Source organism: Crinia signifera, chromosome 7 (assembly GCF_055691185.1).
Source record: "Crinia signifera chromosome 7, ASM5569118v1, whole genome shotgun sequence".
In the NCBI taxonomy this organism is placed as follows: domain Eukaryota; kingdom Metazoa; phylum Chordata; class Amphibia; order Anura; family Myobatrachidae; genus Crinia; species Crinia signifera.
This window is the reverse complement of record NC_139223.1, coordinates 127724979-127737570: the sequence shown is the minus strand read 5'-3', so window position 1 is coordinate 127737570 and position 12592 is coordinate 127724979. Positions and strand designations below refer to the sequence as shown.

Here is a 12592-nt window from a genome sequence, read left to right as displayed (position 1 = left end):
CCTGCACAGAAACAAAATAACTCACACAAACCTAACTCTCTCTATACATGTTACATCTGCCCCACCTGTAGTGCACATGGTTTTGCCCATTTTAAGAACAAATTTGTACTAAGCTCAGATCAGAATAAGGCCCTGGGAGAGCTACATGCAATAAATCGCATGCAATTTATTGCATGTAAAAATGACACATCAAGTGCCAGATCACATGTGGGGAGCTGCCGGGGGGTCTCTGGGCAAACTGGTCCGACTTGTTCTTAGGACAAATCACAGCCAGTGTATGGTTGCCTTTAGTTTTTTGTTCACTTTTGCCTCATTGGCTCTCCAGTAAATCCATACAATTTTTATCATGTATTTACACACGTGGTTGAGATGGAATCATCGGGCGTTAGACAAACGGAGTGTACAAGAAAATAAAATGAAATAAACAAAAAAAATGCATAGTACAAGACAAAATCCTACAGTTGTCTCTCCTGCAGTCAGAGAGATTGGGTTGGAATCTGCTTTACTTCTCAGAGAGCAAATCTCCTCAGGACTGCAGGCTCCTGCTGCGTCCTATAATCCATCAGCGGCTCCAAACCCCTGCATACAATGCATACTCTCTCCTGCTCCCCTTCCTAGCACTGCCTGAAGGCTGGATCTGCCATGCTAAAATCACTGGCTACTGCACAGCTGAAATAGAGAGGAGATTTAAATGCATAGTATAAGCCATAGGAAAATTGGTTGCAAATATTCCAAAAAGATAATGGCATTCTGTCCTTGTGACTGAATGAAAAAAAACAGGGCAGCTTCATCACCACTGCTGGGGGTCCGATAATGGTCTTCTGTATATGCGGCCCTTGCTAATAACCCTGAACAACAGACTTCTGCATAAAATCATACATCTATTTGTTGCCTCAGTAGAGATAATGCCCTGAGTACGGGCAAACCTCAAATGAAATGATTTTCTGCAAAAATGGAGTTATTAGGTTTGTATGGAGGATTCACAAATAGCCATATTTACTCTTTTTTTGTTGGATTAATGAAGTCATTTCGAAACCATTCTACATCTTTGATTTCTTCTGTTGGGTTTGCCAGCAGATAATCTTTCCATCTCTCTGTGTTCATGCCTGAATACTGAACAATGAATGGTACTGTATGTGTACAGGAGTAATATCTGCTACGAAACCTTCACATTTTTTGTGGCTCTCATTTGAGAGAATATCTCCATGTTTTTTTGATATCGTATCACATTTTATTTTTATTATCATGTTCCTTTGGGTGCAGAGAAGGTGTCTTTATGACTTTTGTGGCCTTGATACTGGGGAAGAAAGGAAACTACCAAGTTCATTTTCTCAACAAGCCTTCCCCAGTAAAATCACTGTGACATATTCAATCAGAGAAATGGCTGACAACCTGAACGGGCCGAAGAAATTGCAAAACAAAAACTATTTGGAGAAAAACAGTTGTAATTATTATTGATCGTTTAGATGCCAAGGTTTGGTTAAAATGCTCACTAACTCATCAATTACTTAGTTTTGACCAGTCAAATGCAAGTTAAACTAATTACAAATACTAAAAAGTCACTCACTGGCTGTAGGTTATGCATATTGGCCCTTATTCAGATCTACTCGCAGTACAAATTTGTTCTCAAAATGGGCAAAACCATGTGCACTGCAGGTGGGGCAGATGTAATATGTGCAGAGAGAGTTACATTTGGGTGGGGTGTGTTGAAACTGAAATTTAAACTGCAGTGTAAAAATAATGCAGCTAGTATTCACCCTGCACAGAAACAAAATAACTCGCACAAATCTAACTCTCTCGATACATGTTACATCTGCCCCATCTGCAGTGCACATGGCTTTGCCCATTTTGAGAACAAATTTGTAATGTGTTTAGATCTGAATAAGGGCTATTGTCAGTTTATTTAATTTGGCAAAACATGTTTTGTTGTTTTCTCCATCATATAGACATACCTACTAATTGTCTTGTTTCTGGGGGAAACAGGGGCAGATGTAATAAGTCGGGTAAAGTGATAAAGTGGTGATTAAGTGGAAGGTGATCATGCCCAAGCCATCAACTCCTAACTGTCATTTTTCAAACACAGCTGATTGGCTGCTGAGTTAACACTTTTTACTTTATCACCAGTTTATCCCTTAACCAAGCTTAATACAACTGCCACATGATCCTTCCTGCTGCCAGATTGGACAGGCAGTTAATCGGCTGGCTCACATCAGCAGAATTGCTGGGTATGATCCCATAATACATGGCCATATCCCCTGATGCATGGCCAACACCACCTCTTTGTCAAGTGTGCACTGCTGCCCCACTTTATCCATTACACATGTTAGAAGGTATGCATACACAGGTGCAGACCGACATTCATCTTTCGGAACATGTCCCTGTATAAGTTCACCATGCATCCTTTTCCTGGTTGCCATCCCAGATTGAAAGAGTAAAATTTAATTTCAACATAAAGCTTTTTTCAAGGTGTCCTTGAAGTAACAGCGAAACGCGTTGGTGTTGCACAGGGACCTGCCTTGACCAGTTTGTCTTACACCTGCTTATTGATCTGGACATTGAGACCCACTTTCCCAGCACTCGGAGCATTTATTGTACCAGCACAAGTGCACTTTACTGAGGATTGTACACTGTACCCCCATCCTCCTTTGGACTGAGATGTCCTTGGATTACAATTTGAAGTACCCTTCCCACTTAACTAAATCGCTTCCTAGAGAGGATCCCTACAAACCTACAAGTCCCAACCAGGACTGGGACACCTCCAGCGGCCATCTTTGGGAACACAAACATTGGACTCCAACAATTCCTTGGTCCCAATCCTCCTTTATGCTGGGAATTTACTGACCAGTGCAGGTTATATACTTATATATATGTTTCACAACTGTTGACAGGTCCCTACATGCTATATGATATTCTGTTTTTAAAATAATCATCATTTACTTTATTTAATAAATTAGTTTTTTAAATATTAATTGTGGTTGAATCATTAAAAATCACGAGCGCTGCAATAATCTCTTTGTTTCTATTTGCCATTTCCAAGGGGCCTGACTAGTCCCTCTTGCAGCAGCTCCTTTGAGAAACAAGCCTTGACAAGCGCTCTAAACAGTTTTCTGTATTTTCGTGCCATGTCTTTTCACCACTATGAAAGGTTTATCATCAAACCTAGGGAGCAAATAAGCGGACAGATGTGATGTTTGTGTTGCACTTCAGCAGCAAACAAGCACCAGGAAGAATATCTAGTTCCAGTGATATCAACATGATACACCTCTGCATGTGTGGATTAATCTTCAATGGGCCACACATTAGCCTTTATCTAAGTATATTAACATAATCAATGAAAATGACACAAATCTGTGATGACATTTCACCAGGCCATATTATATAAGATTAACTGTCCTATAGAATATGACAACTCAATGTGATTTTTTCGGGACCAGATTTTTCCATCATCTTTTGAAAGTTAGGTGCAAGGCTAACAGAAACAATGCAATTCTGTGGACAGATTGTATACATACTGTATTGGGGTGTCCCTAAGAATACTGTTAGTGAAGTAAGCAGTACACAACTGTTTCCATGGAGGAAGGAAGGCCATGGGGGGGGGGGGGTCTGTTTTAGAGGTGGTAAGTTACAAATGTGTGATGTTTGCAGTATCTGGAATGTGCACAGGAGCACAGTGTGTGGCTCCTACATTACCTAGTGTCTGATTGAATCCCCAAAAGCAGACTATTGTCTGATCTCAGATGTACTGTGTGAGATAAGCTTGGCGGGGCTTAAAGCTGAGGACAGAGCTAGGCATAACACAGGGAGACGCTGGATGCTGCAAGTGAACCCTTAGAAGGCTGCAAGCAGATCTAGAGTTGCCTGCTGTCCATCACTGATCTCAGAGACACTCTTCTTTTTGCATTCATGCTGTGTGTCCCAATGGTGCTGGAAACTGAGCGGTCAACTTATTAAGCTGTGTTGACCTTCATGATAACGGAGTATTTGTTTTCATATGTTGTACATAGAGGCTTGTATTCCAGCCTTACATCCATGTTCTCACCGTCAAACCCCGTAAGCGGATCTATTTCACTATGTTTTTGGAGCTGTTCCTTCCTTTTTCCCAATGTTTCACCATTTTTTTTTATGGGATATCCAATTGTGAAAAAAAAAAAAAAAAAGTATGAAAACATGCTGGTTTAGTGAAATCAACATCTTTTCGCTACCACGGTTTCCTTAAAGCCAGCTCTTATCTGGGATTTTGCTTTGCCGGTCTGACACAGTTTTAAGCCTCCTACACATCTTATACTGCTTCAGTTTATGACTGTGTTTTAACCTACATATGAAAATGATGATTATTACCACATGTTTTGTAGCTTCAACCAGACACATGTAATATGCTGACAGACACGGGACCTCTAATCAGTGTGCCGACTTTGGAACATGTTCCCCCCTATCTCCCCTTTAGCGATGAGCCATAGGCGCTCACTCTTCACTGCTTCTACAGCAGTAGCAGCCTCTGTGCACTCTCAGCCTGTCATGGAGACCCGTTCATTTTGTTAGTGAAAACATGACAATGGCCAGTATTGATTGTCAGTAATATTAAAAAAGGTGATATTGTCACAAATATTACAAACGCATAATAAACTGAGTTACTACACCTGAGTTACTACAAATGCGTAAATAGGACCAATGGGCTTGCACGGGACAACGCCAATTAAGCAAGACTCCGCTAGAAAGAGGAATTGGATCGTCCTGTAGGATTATCCAGGTCTCAAACCATTGTGTTATTTGGTGAAATACACTTTTGGAATACAAGTCCCTGGAGTGCTGCTTTGCTTCTTCTATAGAGGGAACTGCTAGGTTCCACAAGAGGACTGGTTTATATGTACTGACAAGGAGAGATCCGTGGCATCTATCATGCTTATCTAGAGTGTCAAATGTCACTGTAATATTTAGGAGGAGCACTCATGTTTGGGCACATCAAGGAGTTATATTGCAATTTGAGCAGCTCATCTAAGCAAAACAGACACTTTTTGTGCCTTCCATTGTTTGCTGTCGACGGAGCTAATCCCATTGTAAAGGAAATGGAACTGTATCATTAAAATAGCATCTTTGGTTCATCAGCCAAAGTGAGTTGGGCGGTTGTATTCCCTGTAACACATGCTTTATGACAGCTCTATATATTTTGAGTTTTAAATTGCATTATTGATAATTTCATACATCCCCTCCTTTCTGTGTTGACTTTCTGAAATCTTGAAGACACAGACATGTACTTACAGAACCCTATTAGATATCCTGCTATTCAGAGAACACTCAATAATAATTCTCAATAGAGGTGTTGCGGTTGACATGGTATTATTGACCTCTGCAGTGTTCTATATCCCTATATAGTCGACCCTTTCCACACTTTAACAGCATGCATTGCCTTCTGCACAATCTCAGCAATAAAATGTAGGCTTCTCGATCAGCAGGTACGGAATGGGTGGGAGATAAGGGAATATAGTTAAATAGCATCTCCCGCATTTTCCCAATGTTTGATCTGTCAGGGGAAGTTCTGAGCAGATGCTGTATCTTCCTGAGATGGACTAAGGGAGGTGGCAGAGGGAGGTGCCCACTCAGACCATCTGGATGGGAAATCCAGAGAGGACTGGCTGACAGAAGCTTTGGAGCTGCTGAGCAGACAACCTGCATGCCAACTGTCAAGGGGACGTGCATGTGATGGGAACATGTTGGTGAGGGAGGAGAATTCTCCTCTATAAAGTCTATGCGTAATGTACCATGTACGGTCATGAGGGAGAGTTGTGATGGGAGAACAGAGTTTGGTTTAACCCCTGTAGCACATTACAGAAATAAATGAAAGACTGGTGTCTGTTGAAACAGAGATGGGAGTGAGCAGCGTGGTGTGTGCATATTTTGGTATTAAAATGTGCAATTTTTTCTTATTCATAAAAATTCATCGGTGCATTAAAGTATGTAATTAGGATGATGGGAAAGGCACTGCATTCTTAGAAAAACATCCTGGCAGAATGAAGGGGATGTGTTATGTGGGCATTAAATTGGAAGCCTCTGCAGATTCAAAATGTTCTTATCATACAGGGATTGCTATTATAGGCAGAGACTGGCTCAAGGAGATTACACTTCCCTTCAAATCCTGGAGTCTGTTCTAAGATTTCCATTTTGTTCCCCCAATGAACATTGGCCTGTAGTGATTGAGACAGAGGTTTAAACCAAAACTGAAATTGGTACCCAGCTACTATCTAAAAAAAATGTCATGCTATCTGTGGTGTGTATATAAATAATTGTAATAGAATTTACAGTAACTGCGGAAGCTGTGCAATCTATGTGTGCTTGTATTGGGATAATCTTGAAAATTCACCAAACAAAATTTTGATCAAATCTTCTCTAATTTTTTTCAACTAGTATTGTAAACAAAACATCTGTATTACCACCTAATAAAACATTCTAGAAAGTTTACCAACCCCTAGCCAGAGATTCTAGCAGTTGTTTGTCCCAGGCACTTCCATTCCATTTCCACCCTAGCCCAATTTTTTTTTAGAATTACGGCGCCTTACAGTATCAGAATTTTTCTCACGGCACCGCTAGGCCAAGTGTTTCTTATTGAGTCAGAAATAAATATTAAATTAAGGAAGTTGTATTTATATATCTTCCATGGGTTCAGTTACGTGGTTAGGGATAGAATTCACTTTTATTTGTCCAGATAATGCACGTTTGGATGACACAACCACCGGTTTTGCGTATTTCATTGACCATAAATAATTTTAATTGGTCCTGGGCCACCAATCATTGGTAGTCCTGCAAGTGTCCTGAGGCATCAGTTTGGGAACCTTTTCGCTATCCAAAAACCTGAAAAATTATGCCACGATCAACACTTTATGCACCACTATGCTGCGCACAGTAAGCATCACCTATTCCGCTGTGTACTCAATCTGTTTCACCTTCACATGATGGACTTATAAATGTACTTCTTATTATAAAATTTTCTTTATAATTAATTATAAATGAGGTGGTATAAGAGTTTGCATACCCAACTATTTGCAGTCTATTTCACATGTTCACTACAACACCCACATTTTCGATTGGTCATCTTATCAAATTTCTCATTTAGCAATGTATGGTGAAGTTAACATTTACAAAAAAATTGTGAATGCAAAAGTCCAATAACCGGGAAGTCTTTCCCTACAACAGTAAGGGAGGTATCTATGAAAATGACCTTAGTGTTAAATCATATTATGATCTTATAGTTACCATGGTATGGTAGTAAGCGGCTCTAAAATGCTTCTTTTATTGGTTAGTTGTAGCTTGTGACTGGGGCAAAGAAGAGGGTGACAAAAGGTCTCCAAATATTAAAGGTTTAATGAAAATAGAAATGATCACAGGAACCAACATGATTTTTATGCTGTAATCTTTCTTATATTGGGCCAGATGCACTAAGCTTCAAAAGTGAAGCTTCTCGGCCTTTTGGCTAAGATCAAGTGTAGTATCTGTTCTTATCAGTTGGGTCTGGAACGCCCCCTGGCAGAGAATAGAGAAAAGCTGTACCGTAGTATCCTGCTACTGAGCATGAGGTGAGTAATCCACCTCATGTTCTGGGTAAGGGCTAGGGAAAGCTGAGTATCGATGCCCTGCTAGGGAGGGAATACCATTCTTTACCTGGTAGGGAGGGGAGAAGCATCGGGCTTTGAGATGGGGCTCTTGTTCAGGGGTCTTTGCCTCTGTGGGAGAGTCACTCGAAAAGCCCGATCTAGTATCCACTCCCAGGAAGAAGGGAAAAGCTGGGACCGAGTAGATTGCTCTCTGGTCCGGGGGTAACATGTCGCCCCCGGCCAGGGAGACAGCGAAAAGCCCAGCCCAGTACTCAATCCCTGGGAGAGGTGAAACGTCGGGACTGAGTAGGTGGTTTCTTCTTCCTCAGGTGGTCTATTTGGGCCTCTGCGGGGGAGACTCACCGAAAAAGCCCGGTGGAGTATCCATTCCCATGCCGGGGGGACGGAAAGGGCCCACTGGCTGAGCAGAGAAACACTTGGTCGGACGCTGACTGGCTGGCTGCTTGGAGTCCGAGGCTGCACTGTGCCCCCGGGGAAACTCGGGGGTGCCGAACATGCACGGGTGATCCCAAAATCACCATGCACTAGTAAGCACTAGCACTGCGCACTTTCCCTCTAGGTATGCGCTTCACGTCCTTACCTCGTCCTTTTGGATGGGGTAGGACAATTTTTCACACCCCCACCCTGGCCTTCTGGCTAGGGTCCTTTATTATTTATTTCTCTTCCCCCTCTCACGTTTGTCACTTTTCACGTTCCTTGTATTTTTTTGTAGTTTGTCACTTTTTTTTGGGTAGTGTGGTCGACCCTTTTGGGCCTTCCATTTCCCCAATGTGCCGAAGCTCTCGCCTTTTGGGGAGAGCTTCGGTCCCCCCGAGGACGACCCCGAGCCGCAAGGCGGAGGGAAGTCCACTGCGGGTCTCTCCAAACCTTCGGGTGCGGAGGACCCACCGTCCTAACCCTTTCGGGGGTTGAGGAATGAGGGTCTCTCTAAGCTTCGGCGAAGAGGACCCACCGTTCCCTATTTTCCCCTCTTCGGCCTTATGGTTGAGAGGGCTTAGGGGAAAAACGGGGCCCTGTCTCCTAGGAGACGGACCCATTAGATCGCACGGCCTCCTTTGCACGTGTTTAGGCACAGCACTGGTGGTGGGGAGCAGACCTCGGGCTCCTGAGTTTTTTCAAACTCAAGCTTCAAAAGTGATAAACCACCAGCCAATCAGCTCCTGCCTAACATTTTCAAACACAGTCTGTGACATGGCAGGTCAGAGCTGATTGGCTGGCTGCTTATGCCGCTGCCCTGTGTATTATGCCCACATGTATATGCCGCTGCCCGTATGTATAATACCCACATGTATATGCCGCTGCCCTGTGTATAATGCCCACATGTATATGCCGGCATATACATGTGGGCATTATACACAGGGCAGCGGCATATACATGTGGGCATTATACACACGGGCAGCGGCATATACATGTGGGCATAATACACAGGGCAGCGGCATATACATGTGGGCATAATACACAAGGGTAGCGGCATATACATGTGGGCATTATACACAGGGCAGCGGCATATACGTGTGGGCATTATACACAGGGCAGCGGCATATACATGTGGGCATTATACACACGGGCATCGGCATATACATGTGGGCATTATACACAGGGCAGCGGCATATACATGTGGGCATTATACACAGTGCAGCGGCATATACATGTGGGCGTTATACACACTGACAGCGGCATATACATGTGGGCTTATACACACTGGCAGCGGCATATACATGTGGGCATTATACACACTGACAGCGACATGTACATGTGGGCATTATACACACGGGCAGCGACATATACATGTGGGCATTATACACACGGGCAGCGGCATATACATTTGGGCTTATACACACTGGCAGCGGCATATACATGTGGGCATTATACACAGGGCAGCGGCATATACATGTGGGCATTATACACACGGGCAGCGGCATATACATGTGGGCATTATACACACGGGCAGCGACATATACATGTGGGCAGAGACACCATAAAAAGTGACAGTGTGGAGGAAGGGGGGGTGTCACCCCCAAACAGGTTAATGTGATTATGTCTGATTATGAGAATCAGATATAATCACATTAACCTGTTTGGGGGTGAATCCAGGGGTAAATGACAACCCCTGGATGTGTCAGTCACAGGGGAAGGGAGGGTGAGAGAAGCAGCATTGGCGGGCGCGTCTTCTGCACATCTCCCCCGCCACCCACCCGGCTGTATTACCGATTAATCAGCCGCCCGCCTATATTACTGATGTATTATCATCCGCCCGCCCGCCCGCCCTCCCTCCTATATTACATACCAGGCGCCTGGGATGGCTGCTACTGCTGCCGCCGGGGAGATGTGTAGAAGACGCGCCCGCCAATCACAGTGGCTGTGTGGATGGGATGCGCCGGCAGTGATTGGCGGGCGCGTCTTATGCACATCTCCCCGGCGGCAGCAGCAGCAGCCATCCCCGGCGGCTGGTATGAAATATAGGCGGCCGGGCGGATGATACTTCTGTAATATAGGCGGGCGGGCGGCTGTAATATAGGCAGGTGGGCGGGCCGGACATACTGGGTGCGGGGGCCGTATCCGGCCCGCGGGCCGGAGGTTCCCCACCCCTGCCCTAGAGAGATAAAAATATATTGTAAACACTCTCTTTATCTCCTCTGATAGACCCAGGTATTATTTGCAAACATAAATAATAATAAACGTTATTAAAACGTGACATTTTTCTCATCTGTATGACCCCACTGTTGATACAGTTTTGCCTCCTTTGTATTAATAGTAGAAAATCTGTAACTTTTTAATGTAAATTTGTGACTGTAGATGAGGTGAAGCTCCCGGTCCACATCATTGGTGATGCGGTATGTCCCTTAACATGTTTGCTTATGAAGGGTTGCACCCAACATGTAGAGTTGTCCCTGGAAAAGGTCAGCTACACCCACACCCTCAGTTAGCCTGGATGGCGCTACTTCATGAAGAGGAATGCTGTGGACTTAGATTAGTTACCCCTTGTAGTTGCAACTTGCTGCATACTACTCCCTTCCAGAGTAGAATGTGCAGGACACTGAAGAGCTGGTGGGCATTTCAGGTTAAGCAGATTATGATGGGGAGCATGAATCTAGTGCTAAACTAATCAGGCCACTATTCAGCAAACCTTCTCTCAATGGTTTAAAACAGGCATGTCCAACCTGTGGCCCTCCAGGTGTTGTGAAACTACACATCCCAGAAGGCCTTGCCACAGTTTTGATATTAGGGAATGCTAAAGGCAAGGCATGCTGGGATGTGTAGTTTCACAACAACTGGAGGGCCGCAGGTTGGACATGCCTGGTTTAAAAGAAACAACATCAATACTCTGTAACAAACTTTCCACTAGTCAAGGCTCTCACAGTTGTGGGGAAAAGCAGTCAGTTTACTTCCACTGCAAACTCACCGGTTACCTTAACCAGACACCGGTCCATGAGTAGCATACACGACTACAGGATCCCTGTCTCTAACCCTCTAGCCCACTGCCCTCTATTGCCTGGCCATTTGCTGGCATCAGGAGCCCTGAGCCCTTGCACTAACGAGCTTTAACCACTTGAGTGGTATGCCATGGAAATTTTCCGGCCTCAGCTGCGCTGCCGCAGCGGCTGTCCCGGAAAATTTCTGGGCATACCACTAAGAAGAAGGTGTGCGCCAATGGTGTCCAGGTGTGCAGCACTGGCGCATCACCTGTCCGGGCACCTCCTCTCCCATCCCATCACTCAGCTTCACCTCTCCGGCAATCATACGCTGGCTGGAGCTCCCCTGTCCCCGCCGCCATTAGTTGTATAAGTAGGCGGCAGGCTCGGGGATGTTCAACGCGGCTCGGAGGGGGGGCTCGGGAGTTCGGACTCCCAAGTCTTCCCGAGCTGCCCCGAACTTCCCCTAGCCTGCCACCCATTACAAACTAAGGCTGCAGTGGTGGCAGGGCCTGGAGCAGAGTACGATCCCGGAACAGAGATGAGGGGGAAGGGGAGTGGGGGGGATGGGTTGCCCATAGCTCTGTAGTGAGTTTTGCTGGGGCAGGACAAACCTGCCTTGGTAGGTTTGTCCTGCCCCAGCAAAACTTACCACTCAAGGGGTTTAGAAAGTGTGACACATGTGCCTGTTCGCTGGAAGTACTTGCTCCAACACGTGACCTGGATCTGCATGGATGGGATCTCAGTTATGAAATTGCAGGCTATTTCTCTTAGTCCTAAAATCAGGTACTTTGGGCCTGTGGAAAGTGAACAACTGTGCCAAGTTTTTGAATTTATTTGTTTTATTATGTTCAAAAGAGTGGCCACTGTGCTGTGCGGGCCACCAGCAGTCAGATCTGACCTCGCATGCGCAGACTCCCCTGACAGCCGGCAAAGCAGATCGCAGGGATGAGCTCCTTTCGTAGCTCCTGTCCAAGCCTCTGCAAAGACATACAACAGGACATCAGGATTGCATATTACAATACGCTTCTGGGCAGAAAGAATTTTAATGTTCCAATAAATTGAGTGAATAAATTAGAAAAATCACAAATAACCTGCTTTTATGAATTCGCTAACTGGCCAGAGAACAATATTGCTCTCAGTACTATTGTGGGATCTGTGTCTCCGAGCTTCTGTGGTTTATAATATTTGGATGGCGATACATGACTCTGGATTATAAATCTTTCATCTCCTCATTTTGTAGAATATAATTTATTCAGTGCATGCTGTAGACACTGAAAATTGTTTCAACTCACTCTCAATTTGATAAAGTTATCCTTTCCAGTGTGGATTATAGTCGTCTTTTGGATTGCATAGTTCACCACCCTGCTGTCTGTCACTTCACCAGGGACACTTCCAGGGACTAGAACATGAACTGTGTGGGCCCCATAGCAATATTTTTAATAGGCCCCCCCACCAGTGGTGGACTAAGACGGGTGCGGGAGATGCAGTTGCTATGGTGCCCAGGGCTCTGCATAAAGGCAACCATTCCCCTGAGACACAGAAATGAGGAGGGTAGCTGTTGGGTTGGAACCA

The 12592-nt window shown here is 44.6% G+C and overlaps 1 long non-coding RNA gene and 1 pseudogene across 1 annotated transcript in view; both read left to right on the top strand.

Moving 5' to 3' along the window:
- Positions 1-12592, top strand: part of LOC146020551 (uncharacterized) — a 117392-nt gene that overhangs the window by 70160 nt on the left and 34640 nt on the right. The window lies entirely within an intron of this gene.
- Positions 7443-7583, top strand: LOC146025461 (U2 spliceosomal RNA; annotated as a pseudogene).